The sequence below is a fragment of the Dromaius novaehollandiae genome, chromosome 8, assembly GCF_036370855.1.
Source record: "Dromaius novaehollandiae isolate bDroNov1 chromosome 8, bDroNov1.hap1, whole genome shotgun sequence".
NCBI classification, from domain to species: Eukaryota; Metazoa; Chordata; class Aves; order Casuariiformes; family Dromaiidae; genus Dromaius; species Dromaius novaehollandiae.
In genome coordinates, this window is record NC_088105.1 from 8,369,544 (window position 1) to 8,385,137 (window position 15,594).

Genomic DNA, 15,594 nt, shown 5'->3' on the forward strand with positions numbered 1-15,594 from the left:
ATCTAGCTAAAAAATTCTGTGAACTTTTGGGAAGAGTATGCTCCAGCATCCTCAGCTAAAGGGAAATTCCTCTTATTACTTGTGCTCTTGCTACTTGGCTGCTGCAGCAGCAAAGTATATATATCACTTCCTTGAAGAAGTGCTCCTAGTGACTTCAGTGGATTTACTTGCAAGGGAGAGGTGACAGGATTAGAACCACAGGCTGTAAATGGTCTAGTATCCTCTGGGATTAAGTTGTTTTATTATTATTGGCACATCAGGCTCAGACAGTAAAGACATTCACTTAAGGATACTAGTTTCTATTTCCAGCTCTATTACATCTATTTTTATTTGAACTTATTTAAAGACAACATTATCAACCCAGAAACAAAAGACAGGAAGGAGATGGAAGTCCACAATGCTTGAGGCTCTAGACAATGCCAGGAAATGGCTCGTATTTTGAAAGTTCCCCCAATTCTCTAACAGCTGATCTTTACTGAAGAATTAGACAAAGTCCAAAAAGCAAAACAAAAACATAAACAAAACTCTGTGAAGGGAAATCCTCTTGTATTCAGATACCAGCAGAGTGGAAAATTTCAGACAGAATCCAAGTTCAGAATAGTACTTTAGAAAAACTTTATCTATATAAAAACACGAATGAAACAGCGTGCGTGACAGTAAAAAGACATGTAACAAAAACAAGCAATTCAGTGGTCTGCTTAAAGAAGTAATCCCACTGTCTGTCTCCAAGTAAAATTACAGAGCAAAAAAGCCCCATTTAGTGTGTTTTACAATGTATATAATAAAAGGATACTTTCAAAGCACCCAGGGCAGTGACAGCTGAACATAGTATCTGAACATTTTAGGTATATAAAGCCTCAAATCCAGTCTGTTGCCAAGATCTTCAAAAGATCTGACAACTCAGACAAAGAAAAGTCCTTCTGATTATACATGCCTACCTAAAAATCAATACATGAATACAAAAACCCAGTTATATTAGAGAAATGTTAAGAAAACCTCCCAACCAGCAATAGAGACTGCAGATTGCTGTTCTGTGCTTCTGAACAAGCATTCAGTCTGCTTGCATTAAGGCACTACTTAGCAAATTCAAACCCTATCCTTTTTATCAGGATGACATCCTAACCAGACAAGGTGACATTCTGAAGTTTTTACATAGACAAGGCTCTAGCTGAAGTCAAACACACTTTTTCCTAAAAACTGAGTAAGAACTTAAAGCCTGGCCAAGGCAGAATACTACAGCACAAAAGTCCAAGCAGAAGCCTACTGTTTTTTTCCCCAAGAATCAGTTGCAAACACACCACTAAACAGGATAGAAGATACTCCTTTAAAGAGAATATTCTAAACAACAAATTAATTGTGCAATATGTTACTGTGCTCAGGGAGAGGAATCGGACAGGAAAATAAAAACCTAGAACAGACAACTAATAACTCTGCAGTTACATTAGAGAACACTAAAACCAAAAACAGGATCCACGGAGGAACTTCTCCTATAAAAAGTTACTGCACAGCTGTCCACAACTGACCTGTCCGGAGCCATATTTGCACTAGAAGGGTGATCAGTCAGTCTTGGTATAGGCACGGCTGCCTTCCACAGTAAGGAATTCTGCAAGAGGGATTCTGTAGCATCCTCCAAGTATGAACTAAAACATACAGTCTTTGATCTACAAGGACATTCTTACCTGAAAGTGCCTTCCTAGAGGGAACTATTCAAACTGCAAGGCAATTCTCTAGTAATACTGCCAACAAGAATACCAGAAAGTGTCAAATACAATGGAGGAGTTTGTAAAGTGGTCACCAGTGCACTGAGGACTGCCACCGGAGGCATTTCCCATCCAACACCAGACAGCATCAAGTGGCACTGTTTCAGTCATTATAGATTTATCCTGGATTAAACCCAGCAAGCAAGGGGTGAAATGGCTCTGTATGCTTCCTCTTCCCCCCAAAACTTGTCAGGTACTCTTTATGGCTTGTTTTCTTAACCTTTCTTTTGCAAAGCAAATGGGAAGTAAAGAAGTTATTGCTCTTTTTGTTAATTTATTTCTTTAAAGAGAACTTAAGCTCACTGCAAGCCATGACCAGACATGCATTTATCACCATTATGTGGCGTGATGTGTCAGTTGATAATCTGGCGCCCACTTAAGAGAAGGAATTCTGCTTATTTTTTGTTCCACTAGCTAGTCCAAAACCAAGTGCAAAGTTGCACAATCCCTCCAATTCAGTTGGAGAAGCAAAAAAAAAAAAAAAAGAAAAAGAAAAAAAAAGAAAAAAAAAAAAGAAAAACAGTTCTCTCTTCTGGCTATGTGGTTACATGTTAAAAAGCAAGAGTTCAGCAGAGAAAAACATTGTTCTTTTGCTTTCTCAGGCAGGTTTCTCGCTCTTCCAAGTGGACTCCAGACTTCATGTATTTCCTTCACTCCCTCCCTCCCCCAGACCTTGATGATAGTATTTGGCAGGAACTTTTAATTAAAAAAAAAATCCAGACTGCCTTTGTGCTGCCCCAGCAAACCCCTCTTGGGAAATGATGTTCTTTGCTCAGCAATTCCTGTTCAGCACTGAGTGCCAACACAAGGAAAACAGCTGGAATAACTTCCTATTCTCCATTCAGGCCTAGTGGCCTAGGAACAAATCTTTACAGAAAGAAACAGAGGCCGAAACCAAAAGAATCATTGACAAAAACACATGATGACTTTTGTAAGATATTATTTTCAGCTCATTTTTAAAATAAGTTCATTCAATCTCTCATGATAAAACACATCTGATTAACATTCTCATCCAGTTACCAAAGCTGTGGAAAAGCTTCATGTCGAGTAGCAACCAGACCAGCAACTTTAATAAGGAAAGCTGATCTATTATGAAGGCTGTGCAAGAACAGCCTGTGCAGTGTGATTTAGCAGCGCTTGCTACAACGGCCTGAACACCCTAGCACTAACAAACAGCAACAGTAATGCAAAGCAATACATATACATTCTATATTCTCATCAGATTGTTAATGTGCTGAGGCTTGAGTATAAATTTTCTAGACCAGTCATGTGTCCTAATACATGTGATCCAGGCAGCAATTCTGACATACGTCATGATTTTACACGATTCAGTGTTTCCCCTGGAAAACCTCCTAATTAATCACTGAAAACTCTTGCCTTTCATTTACAAACAAACAAGATTCTCTCTTCCAACAACTGAATACGCTCCCCCAATAAATCCTTTGCCACCTAAGAAATTAAGATAATGCAAACATTATTAATTTTTAAATCCTTATTTTAGGGGGTAGGGGAAAGCCTGCCAGATGGGATTGATAATTCTGTGGCTATAATCCCAACAGCTGTTGTTCAGACACATAAAGATATTGTCCAGTTTAATCCAAACACCAAGAGATTTACTTTAAATCCTTTTTTACTCTGGGGGAGAGCCATGCTGGCTATGCAACTATCACCACCTGAATTTTAGGACATCTCCCCAAGCTTCCAGATTATTTTGATAGACAGTTTGGGGGTTTTGTTTTTTTGTGTCTCCCCCCCCCCCCCCGAGAACTACAAATTCCATTTATGTAGTGGGTTAGTCTAACACAAATTGTCTAACATGACTCTCAAAAAATCCTTCTTTCCATAAAGGACGGGGAAAACATGCAAGAACCCAGTTAGCAACATCTGTGTTTAAACAGGTTTGTACCATACATATTGATATGTTTTCATCCCAGTGCAGAGAAAGCCAACATTTAATCCACAGATTACAGCCCTGATGTACTGCTATTCTAAATCAGACTGCTCCTCAAGCTTTAATTTGAAAATCCATACATTACTTATTAACTTCCTTACATTTAAATCTCAAAATGCAAAGCATCTGAGATCATAGCTGAGTTCTGGAAGAGACCCAACAGTTAAATCTCTGGGGAAGTCAAGCAAGGCTGATAATTGGGTTCAGATAAGGATATATATTTGTGTTTTACTACACTGATAATGGATAACACTCCAGCCTTCCATTTTCCCTGTTTTTCCAGCTTTGACCCTTTCTTCCTTTCAAGGAAAGGTGACCTTTTTAATTGCCTCTCATCACTGATCACATCTAGATAATACTAACTAACCCTTTTTGTAATAGTGTAGGCAAGTAATGGTTTGGTGAGGGGGGAAGAGAAGAGAGAGAGCAGTGCTATACCTCTAAGGCAATCGACTTTGTATTTTGAAGGCTTGTCCCTTTCCCGAGGCTGTATCATCACAACACTCCCACTGCTTGCATCTGAATGACAGGATGGGTCCATTTCCTTCACTCTCCACCTCCTTCTCCTAAATTACACATGGATTTCCCTCACTGTAACCTTGTTGTCAGCTCTCAGCCCACTCAGTGAACAAATGGCAAATTCCTTCGGCTCAGTTCGCAGATGGGGGTAAAGACAGCAGTTCCTCTGACAGTATTTAGAGGAGTAGAATGGAAACAAATATTCCAAAGTAATATTCAATTGACTATGTAAAATGTTGATTAACATAAAACATTAAAACAAATTGCACGCATATAACATATGGGACATATAACTTGCCTATTTCTGCATTTTTCATCAGAAAGCTTAAGAAAAAAAAGCCACGACATATATTGCATTCAAATGATGTCTAGTTTCAGGATCAAAATAAACCGCTATCCATCTCCCATAACAGCCGCATGGCAACAGATCTTTTACCTGTGCTAACAGATCTGTCCTCCGTAAGGTTTATTGTTCTCCAATGCTTGTACAAGAATGGAGTACAACACCTAGATCAAACGCAGATATTAAACAGGTATGCTAAAAAAGAGAATCCGCAGCAAAACTTAACTGGTCTCTCTGGGAGACAGTCACCAGGGCGGGACTACAGAGTCCCCCTTCACAACTATAATACGGTTACTGTGCTTGTTAGAGTGTTTCTTATCTAGGTCACTGTTTTACCTTTTCTGCTCAATTATTCGAAGAATCCCTTTACAGCCTCCTTTGATCTAGGTATTCAGGTCAGCAACAATACAGTGTAGAGTGGGGTAAATGGTATATTAAACAATATTAATCAAAGACCACAGAGGAATTTTTCCAGTTTATCACACTTCCACTGCAAAGAAGGGTACCATTAAAACAGAGAGAGCATCTACAGAGCAGTAGCTCAAGAAAGCCCCCAAGGTGTGCAGATACCAACCTGCCTGAGCCTTCCCTGAGATGTAGCAACCAGTGTGTGTTGCCACAGATACTTTACCCAAATACCTTAAGTTTACTGAACAAGGAATCAAGAGGGTGCAACAACTGCAGACTGATTATTCATTAGACCTGAAGTTACAGAGGGATTATGTACACGCTGAAGAAGAAACTCTAAGTCCAGAAAATTTTTTCACAGGTTTGTATGTTAACAGGGAGACATAAAACTCAAAACCGCAGTGGCTAGAACCTGATGAGATGGTGGGAAGATCAACCTTTCTCTGAGGGCTCAGCTGGCTAACTCTGCAGTACAGCACTGAAGGAATGAGATCAGTTTACTCTTTTTCTTTCTAGCCTGATTTCCCTTGTGTTCCTGCAATCACATTGCCTGCCACCCTCCCCCTTAACGAGTGGATTCAAGTCAGATTTAACAGAAATTTAAACTGCGATATGGTTCATGGCAACCTACAGCTGAAAGAAGAGAAAGACCCTTTTAGCACCCCATTGATGCAAAGTGCCCCAAACCTTGTGAAACACCTCATTCTGAGCACGCATCCTTTTAGAATCCAGAATCAATCAATCACAGAATGCAAATTAGTAAAAAAACCAGGCTTCATTAGTACTGGTGTCCATGGTTGAGTGTAAAAATGCATACTGGGGCATAATCTCCAGCCTCAGCAAATCTCATATTTGGAGTTTTGGAAGAGACACACAGCAGCCTGGAGACTTGGATTATCTTGAAACCCCATAATCCAGAGCTGAAACAAACTGGTTTTGTGAGCAAAAGAATAAATGAAGCCTAGCTTCTGCTCAATTTGTGTCCCAAGTCCTTTTATCCATTCCTCTACATAACCAAACTGCCTTTCATACACCCGAATGCCACCCTCCTTCCCGCGTAGCCCAGGCAAAAGACAACATATGTTGTGGCGGGTCCCTGCCACTGGCATTTACTGTGCAACCTGCACGTCCATGCTGACTGGCCTGCAGGAGGAAAGCAGAGGAGAAAACTTCTGGAGCTCCAACTGGAAGTCTTTCTCACAGTGGGGGCACTGCGGTAATTCTCTTCTCTATCCAAATGCTGATTTTTACAATACTTCCGAGGTGTGAAAGGGATTTTATACAGTATTGACCAAAACAAACAAAGACAATATACAGCTGATTCTGAAGACAACCAAAAGTTGAAATAACAATCTTTGCAAAGCTTTTGCAGAACCAAAAAACAGGCTTCCCTGAAAGAACAGAGCTGCAGGCTTTGTGATGGGAGTATTTGTAGCCACCTACAGCCCCATATTAACATGCACCCTGTTGGTGATTTCCATTTAAACTAATATAGTGGACTGTAAGTTTTGATAACTCGAAAGTGGACACACACCCTGTTCACTCATTTTTACTACAGGAGCACTAAGCTTCAACAGAAGAGCATGCAAGACAGCTAAGCATCGGGCATCTCAGACAAATGTACTTGCTACCCTAAGTGGAAATTTTGTCTTTTAACTTGGGTTTTAATACAAAGAGCATTACAAATCCCTTGATTGACTTATATGAAGACAAGAACAACAAGAAGAAACACGGCAGCAGACAGATAGCATGTAAGCTGTGCAATGACTGAGAGGAAACTGTCAGAGGGCAGGAAAAGTGTTACCTGGAAGGAAGCTGAAAACTGAAGGAAAAACCCTCCCCTGCAGTTTGAATCCTCTCGTATAAAAAGTTGTTTCTTTGAATACATACTTTATAAATAAGCAGAATTGAGTTTAGAAAATTGTCTAACTCCAATGAATATTTCTTCCTAATGAGAAAAATCTGTAAGAACCCAAGGTAAAGGCTAGCTGGCTAGGTCAAAAGGGGGACAGCACAACAGAAAGGTAATACAATCAATTACTGAAGACTGGGAACCAGGGCTTTGGCACTGCCTGGCATAATTTTGGGAAACTTGAATGATTTTAGGAAGTTTCCTGTGTTTACCTATATTTAAAATATGGATAACACTTAGAACAGGTCCAAAATTTTTCAGATGCAAAGCTTTTAATCAGAAAATGGGTCACCTGTTGAGCCCACTGTAGTTCATCAGAAATATCTTGGGTTCAAAACACCCTTCGCCAAAACCGAGAGACAGCTTCCAGCAGCATCCCTCCCAGACTCCCGCCATGTTTGCCCCCAGCCAGAGACTCGTGGCTAGTGCGGGGGCCTCCGGAAGTCATAAACTGCTGGAATACATTTGTGTTAGTAGAATTAACAAGAACATGAATGGCAGTTTCAAAAATAGAAACAAAATACCTGCAGGATCCAGAGGACTTCTCATTCGCATCGTCAAACACGAAAAACAAGTTTGTTTGAATCAAAATCAAGTTTTGAAGAAAAACTAAATTTTCTCATTTTTAGACACCTCTTTCTTACCTCACACAGGAAAGTATGAAACTTCAGTTACTTCACAACAGAGTATGGTCCATCATCCACCATCTCTTCCTTCTTCCAAACCAAACAAAATAAATATGTTATCCCAAAGATCCTTTTGTCTACAAATGGTAACTGTTCAAGCTGTGGCCATCTCCCCATAAAAGAAGGAACCTCTTTAAGCGTTTCCCATTCTTGCCCACGAAGATTGGAAAATATTCTCGTTTCTCACACGTATTATGATGGAATACATAAAGCAAAACCAAGTTCTAATCCTCTGAGTTAAACACTTGACAAATAAATACAACTACACTCTTCCTGCCCCAAAGAGATTAGTTCCACTTCAGTAGAGTACTTTGAAGTCATTGGACTGAAGGTTCTACAGAGATATTCAATGATTATTACAAAAAGTAACTAAACCCGCAGATTTTCTTCCATGTAAAGGAATTATGCTTATAAAGAATAACACTATTGCCATCACAACACAATCATGCATTGGGAGGAAATCTAGTTTTTCCATAACTCAGGATATGACACCTGATCCAGAAGAGAAGACAGCTGCATGCTTCCCATGCTGAGTTCTATTTATTTTCTATTCACATTTTGAAAACAAGCTTTATTGTCATGTATTTTTACTTTCATCAGACGTTCTGTTTAACCAGGTCATTTTAATTTGCTTTATGTCTTTGTAGTAAAAAAAAAAAAAAAAAGGAGAGAGAGAGAGAGAGAGAAATTCAGAGTGCCCAATTGCCTTTTAAATTCAGATGAGGATGGGGGAGAATCACTGTAGGGAAGAGGAAATCACCACCTGTTCAGTGTTACAAAGCATATGAGTTATAAAAAAAGAAATGCCTTTCTCAAAAAACTTTGGATTGGAAAACAGAAGAAGTAAACAAAAATTTGTTAACGGTTCTAATCTGTATTCTAGGCACTAGGAGAAACTATGATCATAGAAACTGAAACAAGGAGGTACAGTACTACAGAACAACAACAAAAAAACCTGTGTCCTTTGCACTGCAAGTGATATAACAAATTGTGCAGGCTGGAAAACTCAGAGGCAGCAAAATACTTCATCTGGTGCATTCCAGAGTGGTATCGATGGAGACACTGCACTGCATAAATTCAGTTATCAGGTATCGGCACATAAAAAAATTAGGAGATAGGAGAGGTCAAATAGATAGCAGCCATAGCTGTCAAAACTTTAACCCTTAACCTCACAAAAATATATAATCACGAATCAAAACACCAACACCCAAACACACAAAAGCCATTCTGCAATACCCAAGGTATTCCTAAGAGCTGATGAGAAAGCCAGACACAGCCCTGTTAAAGCATTTCAGATCCTAAAGAAAAAGAAAATTCCAGTTCTTTAAGCATTTCCTATATCACAGTAAGGTTCTTCTCCCACTCTGGGATGTGGAAGCCTGAGTTCCTTTGCAAAAGACATGACTACACCAGATGTACATCTTTCTCAAACAAATCTGTTTTAATTTTTCTTTTAGAAGGACATGGTTTTACACTACATCCTTCATACTGAAATGCATCAAAGGATTGTACAAAACAATGAATTACCTTCAATTATGTTTTGACTTTGTAGGCAAACCACATGAACACAAAGGACCCTCTGTTAGCTCCAGCACAGTTTGGGACATTACAACTTGTTTTTCTAATGTTTAGCACTTTTGTTACACCCTTTATCAGGTCTCCTCACATCTTGCAGACTTTTACTGAATTAAACATCCCACAATTCTCTAAGAAGTAAGGATGAATTGTTACAAGGTTGAATGTTACAGAGCAGGAACGGAAACACTAGCAATTAAAATTCTAGGAGGGTCTCAGTGGAAGACCAGGAATAAATCCTAGAAATGCTGACTCCCAGTTCTTTGCTCCAGCCAGTAGGTTCACTTGGCACTCCTCTCCTCCTGCAAGATAAGATACTACTACCTAAACAGCAATTAGGAGCTAAATGTTGAAGAAAAGTTAATTTGAAAATTTATTTTTATGGCTCCTGCTCCATGTACATTATGCAGTGCAGTGTCAGGGGGAGGTCTAAGCCCAAATGCTAACTTGAGACCTGAATTTATGCCTTCCAAAGAAGAGGCCAGAGTGCTCCACCCTGAGAATTTTGAAACCACTTCACTAATATAGCGGCCAAATGCAGCAAGAAAGGAGGCAAAGACCAGAGCATTCTTTGCAACAGAACTTCCACCAACCATGAATCCCAAAAGCAGAGTGGAGACATAATCAGGAGAGCACTCTGGTGTCCCTTAAAAGGGAAAAGCACACAGACCTTCCCCTCAGCTAGCATTTGCAGAAAACAATCACGCACGAAGAAATGGGGTCCTAGGGCACATTCCCAGAAGACCATGCCCTTTGAGACTGTGGTGAATGGACTAAGAAATCAGCAGCCCTCCTCTCCAAGCTCGCTCAGTATCATGCCGAGATCCAGCCCTCCTGTTTACGCTGGATGAGGGGCAGGGTACTCTATACCACACTGACTGCTCTTGCACTACACATTCAGCAATCAACCATATACACAGCTCTTTTTAACAATAAAGATAGCAATTTCTCTGCATCATCATGCAGCGCATTGTGAATGTGCTCTCAAAAGTCAGGAGAGCAGTATCTGGAAAACATTAGGCCATTATTTTGCACACAAGTAGCAAAACAAAACAGAAAAACTCCATTCAAAGCCAACGCCGCAGCAAGCAGGACCACTAAGCTTCAAACAAGAATTAGACACTGATATAAACAGGAATCACACCTGCAGTACACTGATTAGAACAAAAATCAGATGGGCTATCAAACCCTCAGCTTCTGGGCAGGACCTGCCCACCTGAAGAAACGGTGCTGTATAATTCAATGAATTACAGGAGAGTCTGGGATTCTCCAAGCATCTAACTGGTCTTCTCTGCAGATGTGATGCTGATCTAGACAGAGTTCTTTGATCTGTTGTTGTATACCTGTTCCTAAAGGGCCATATCTGGGGTATGCAGGAAGCCTATCAATCAGGTTTACCTCTGGCTCATGTTATAGCACATCTGGCCTGTAATGGTAACAGCTGGCACACGCAAGCAGCACTGGAAGAAACTGCTGTCTGGGGAGGTTAGTCGTGCTGCTGACATAAAGCTGGAAGTCAGAAAAATCTGGATTCCCATCCTGGCTCATTCAATAACTCATCTGAAAAATACTTAAATCTATCTGTACCTCAGTTTCTCGCTCTGTATACTGGATGTAAAGGGCTCTGTTTCTCAGTTACATTAAATACTACTGGCACTACTGCTTCATAGTCATAGCTGGCTCAGAATAATGCGCAGTCTAATTCATCAGTACTTATAAAAGTAATTTAGAAGTCCTGAAACAGAAGTTCTATAGCAGAATAGAACACTGATAATCTTTACTCACGTTCAGAATAAAGATAAGAAAAAATAAGATAACAAAAAAGAACAAGATATTCCTCACCTACAACTTTGTCCATCTAAAATACCAGCAAGCACTAAACCTCCCTGAGTGTCTGAAGTATTTGGACAGAAATATCAAAATAGAGGCATTAAGATGTTTTCAACATTACCAGAAGCAGGAAGGACCAGCCTGCAGACCCATGAGGTTTAATTTGAATAGATAACTTCACTGCTTATCTGATCTGCATCCACAATCTGAACCTTTTGAGGTTCGCCCACCAACACTAAACATGACACCAAGCTGAGAACACAGGAAACCGACAGATTTAGTCAAGAAATCATGTAGGCAACAAAATGAGGTCATGCAATTCTTGCAATTTAACACTGGCAAAAGGGAGAAATGAGTACAAGAAGGAGGGAAAGGAAGTCTATTATTCCATAAATGCAAGTTATTCTGCACACACTGATGTTCCCACATTTCTGTTTTGGTTCATCTACTTTACTCTTCTACCTTTTTCCCACACACAAACTGACCAGCCATGTAAATAACATAAAACCCAACCTTCTCATTGTCTTAATACCATCGGTTATACCAGGTAATGCCTAGTTCTCTCCTAAATGATTCTCATAAAAACCAACTTAAATTGCACAATGCATACATCTAGAAACAGGATATTGAGTTTATTTCTTGTTGGAATTTTTACTGGCCCTTCAAATGACTAACACAATTTAGGTAGTTTACATAAGTTTTAATTAGCCTAAATAAGAGACTCCAGTGTTGTACATAAAAATAGCTTCCACTATCCAATCTGTGGACATGTAGAGCTGCCCTGCACATATCAAAGGAGACTGAGTCAGTTCACATCATCCATACTGAAGGCAACACTTTATCCAACCATGACATGAAAGAAGAAAAAAGCTAGCTTTGTCCTCATCAAAAAGAAAATAGCAATGCCCTGAAATCACATGTCTCCTGGGCAGTTTCCCAAGCACACTTTGTTTTCATTGACTAAAATAATGCTTAACAATAGATATTGAAAGCAGATTTTCCTACACTTTAAAAAGTCTCATTCTATTAGAGACCAGCAGATCTTGAATTGTGTTATTTAGCTAACACTCATCCTTGCATAGTGAAAGAACATAAGTCATCGAAATAGAGAAAAATTAATCATTCTTTCTTCACTTTTCTTCTTCCACTGTTGTAATGAATAGATTAGAGATGGAACTGGCCTGAAACAACATGCTGAGCCACACCAAACCATCTGAAAATATGTGCTGCATAATCCTATTTATTGGTTCTCTGATGACCACTCCTGAAAATAACGGCAAAAGTCACAGGAGCAGCAATGGCTGACCGGGATGCCCAGGCTCAAACCCTATGGTTAAAATGCCCCTGGGCATCTCTCTGGGTATTCCCAAAGAACACTTAATTCTAGCCTCTCTCTTCTTGATGAAATACCACCAGCATTTATCAGTCACAGCGCCTGTTTGTTCTGAATCGCTAGGGATTGGAAGGGGGATTCAGGGGACTTCCTGGTTTGGAAGGAGGAGCTGCTAGGTGTAATCGTCTATCACGGCATTAGCGCATTTTGATTTGCCTGCTTATATCATTAACAGAGCAGAGTCAGATCTCAAACTGGTGTTATGCCAGTGCAATGCTACTTATTTCACAAGACGAGGTCCTAGTTTAGACAAGTGGAAGAAAAATCGTAATTGGATTGAATATTGGTGCAATTTATAAACATACATAGCGCTCGCTTAACAGCTTATGTAAAACTACATATGAACCTGCCTGTCTTACAACACTTACGCAAGCAGCTGGTAAGAGTTTCTCTGGCCCTATGATTCTGGAAACCGGCCTAGCTCTACTGATTTTCACTGACGCAAATCTGTATACATGTTAATCATCTGACCCTAAATCTCAAATTATTTTCTGAACTGACTTTTTTTTTAAGAATGAAATACAGCTCATTGAGTTTTTGAGTCCAAGGATCATCTTCATTTTAAAGCAAAAGAAAAAGCAAATGAAGTGGCACAGTACTAGCATTCACATCACACAGTAGCTGTTTTCAATCATATTTTTGTTAGGTTTTTTTTTCCCTTCTTGTTCCATGTGAATGGCAGCCAGCTTTGCAGATTTACTTCATTTTTCACTCCTGTTAAAAAGATAGTAAAGAGAACCAACATGAGAACTATCATTCTACCTTAAATAAAGACAACGTCCCTTCTCTTTCCATCTCCAAACTTACATTTCGGTCTTTCATATTTTCTGTCTACAAACAGAGGCTCTCATCTAGTTCACTAGCTTTTTCATGAGTTAAGAAGAAATCTGTCCAATCGATTGATGAACAAAGAGTACTAATAACAGTTTATAAAGAATTATGGAACAATTTCTCAAAGTAGCATCCGTACTGTGACCACACTCAATAGAATGGGAACTTCCTTCCTTCCCCTTCCCCCTTAAAAAAAAAAAAAAAAAATCGAAAAGCAAGCAAAATCCTAGGTTACTTAATCTGTACTTTTTCCTTGTACTTCCTACTGTCCTCAGGTTTAAACTGGTTACCCTGCCTATGACACCTAAGTATTTCTCATTTGTCATTAATCTTACAGATTGCTTGCTGCTACAGGACAAGTCTGCATTTCAACGAAGGAGATGGAGGCATGAGGGACATACTGCAAATATGACTTATAAGGAGACCGCCCAATTTTACAGCACAGGAACACTACCCAGTCTACAAGCCCTTGGGAGGAGAGAACTCACATTTCTCAAGGGTGAGTAGAGCATAGGAAGACTGCTGAAACAAGTCTTGCAGACACAGGTGTCAGGAAGAGGAGGAATGTGATTCAGTAATTTACCCAAATGGATGCAACAGTATTTCTCTCAAAGACCATGAAATATGAAGGAAGATTTCTCTAGTTTTATCTCTGCCCAATCCAGACAATTATCATCTTTTTAAAAATAACATTCTTGCCATTCTTTAATACTGATAGGAAACAATCTGTCAGATTCTGTTAACAATGGAGTCTATTTTTGTCAATTGTATGATGTATTTCATTACACTTTTTAAGCCTGTGAATAAAGCAAAACAGGGCCCAATTTTTCCCATATGTAAGCACAGAAGTAACCTGTGTAATCTGTAATGCACAGATTTTATACAAAAAATGGCAAACCACTAACTGAACTTTTAGCAGTTCATCCTTAAGCAACAGCCAGGGCAGAGACCACCACCAATGTCTGTCCACTGAAATTTGTAATTTCATACTCTTTTCATAACATTTACTGCATGGCCAGAAATCAGGACACTGATAACATTTCAAATTTCCACTCTGACTTCTATGCCAATAGCACATATTATTCAGCAACCTCCATTTAAAGAACCGTGCACAAATTCACAAAAACCACTGCATGGGTTCAATTCCCATGATTTCATTTTGTATTGCCCAAAAGAATGTATACTTAAGGACAGTATTTTTCTAGTGCAAAACAAAAATACATGTATATGTTCTGAGCTTCACAAACCAAAGATATGACAGCCTCTATGGAGATTATTATACATGAAAAGAAACCAGATCATTCTGATTTACTGTACCCACGTGGTTCACTGAAACAGGAATGTGTGATTCTGGTCACTCACCTGTGTCACAGTATGTAAACCATACACTAGCCAGGAAAGGATGAGCACAAAATTTAGAAAATCTGTATCACTATTACTTGCTTCCAGGCAGAGCCAAGAGAGTAAAAATCAGCCAACATATACGTATGGATGACGACTTCTTTCCAGTGCGTTGGAAGAAGTCATGAGCAAAGAAAGCTTGACTGAGTCCTGAAGAAGGGGACAAGAAAGGCCCCAGGCGTTGCAGATCTGGCAAAAGGAGCAGAAGGTTGAGGAGAAACTAGCTCAACCTCTGAATGGAAGAGAGCCATAACATTTCACACAAGGTTTTGAGCACTGCTGCCAGATTCCAGGAAGAAACTGCAAGTACCATTTCTCTGAAAAGAGGAGGAATGAAAGACAAACCAGGAGACAAGGACGACAGGATACGGTGAGTCAGTGTTTTTTGGAAAATGGCTTGTTTCTTTTGAAAGCTAAAGGACTCGGAGAGCCTGGGAGAGGTGGAAATGAGCATAATCTGGCCAGGAACACAAAGTTATAAGAGAAAGGGATGACTTGAAAACCCAGAGCAGCAGGTGGCACATGAAAAGCCTGTAATAACAAGCTTCACACTGCATGAGCCACACGCGAATCCTACTGACAGTGACAACAATCTCTCTTCCCAATCTATGTTGGTATAAACATAAGAAACAGCAGGTTCAGCATCCTCGGTGTTATGAAATAAACTGTTCCTTCTTTCCAACAGGAAACCGATACCAACACTTACTTTCATGAGCTAGGCTTCGACCAAATCCATTCAAAACTGCATATTTCTTGGAGGCAATGCCGTGTAACAAATTATGCTGTAGAGTCCAGATCCTTTGCACTGCTACAGATGAAGCCATAATAAAAGGGAAAAAGCAATGGCAAAACACCATCAGTGCTGTGGAAGAGGAAATGTATAAGCCACCCAAGCAAAACACAACTATTGCAAAGTTACCTTGGACACCTTAACGTTCTCACATCATAGATTAGGTGCAAAAAACTTTGCTCTACCTGAAAGTTA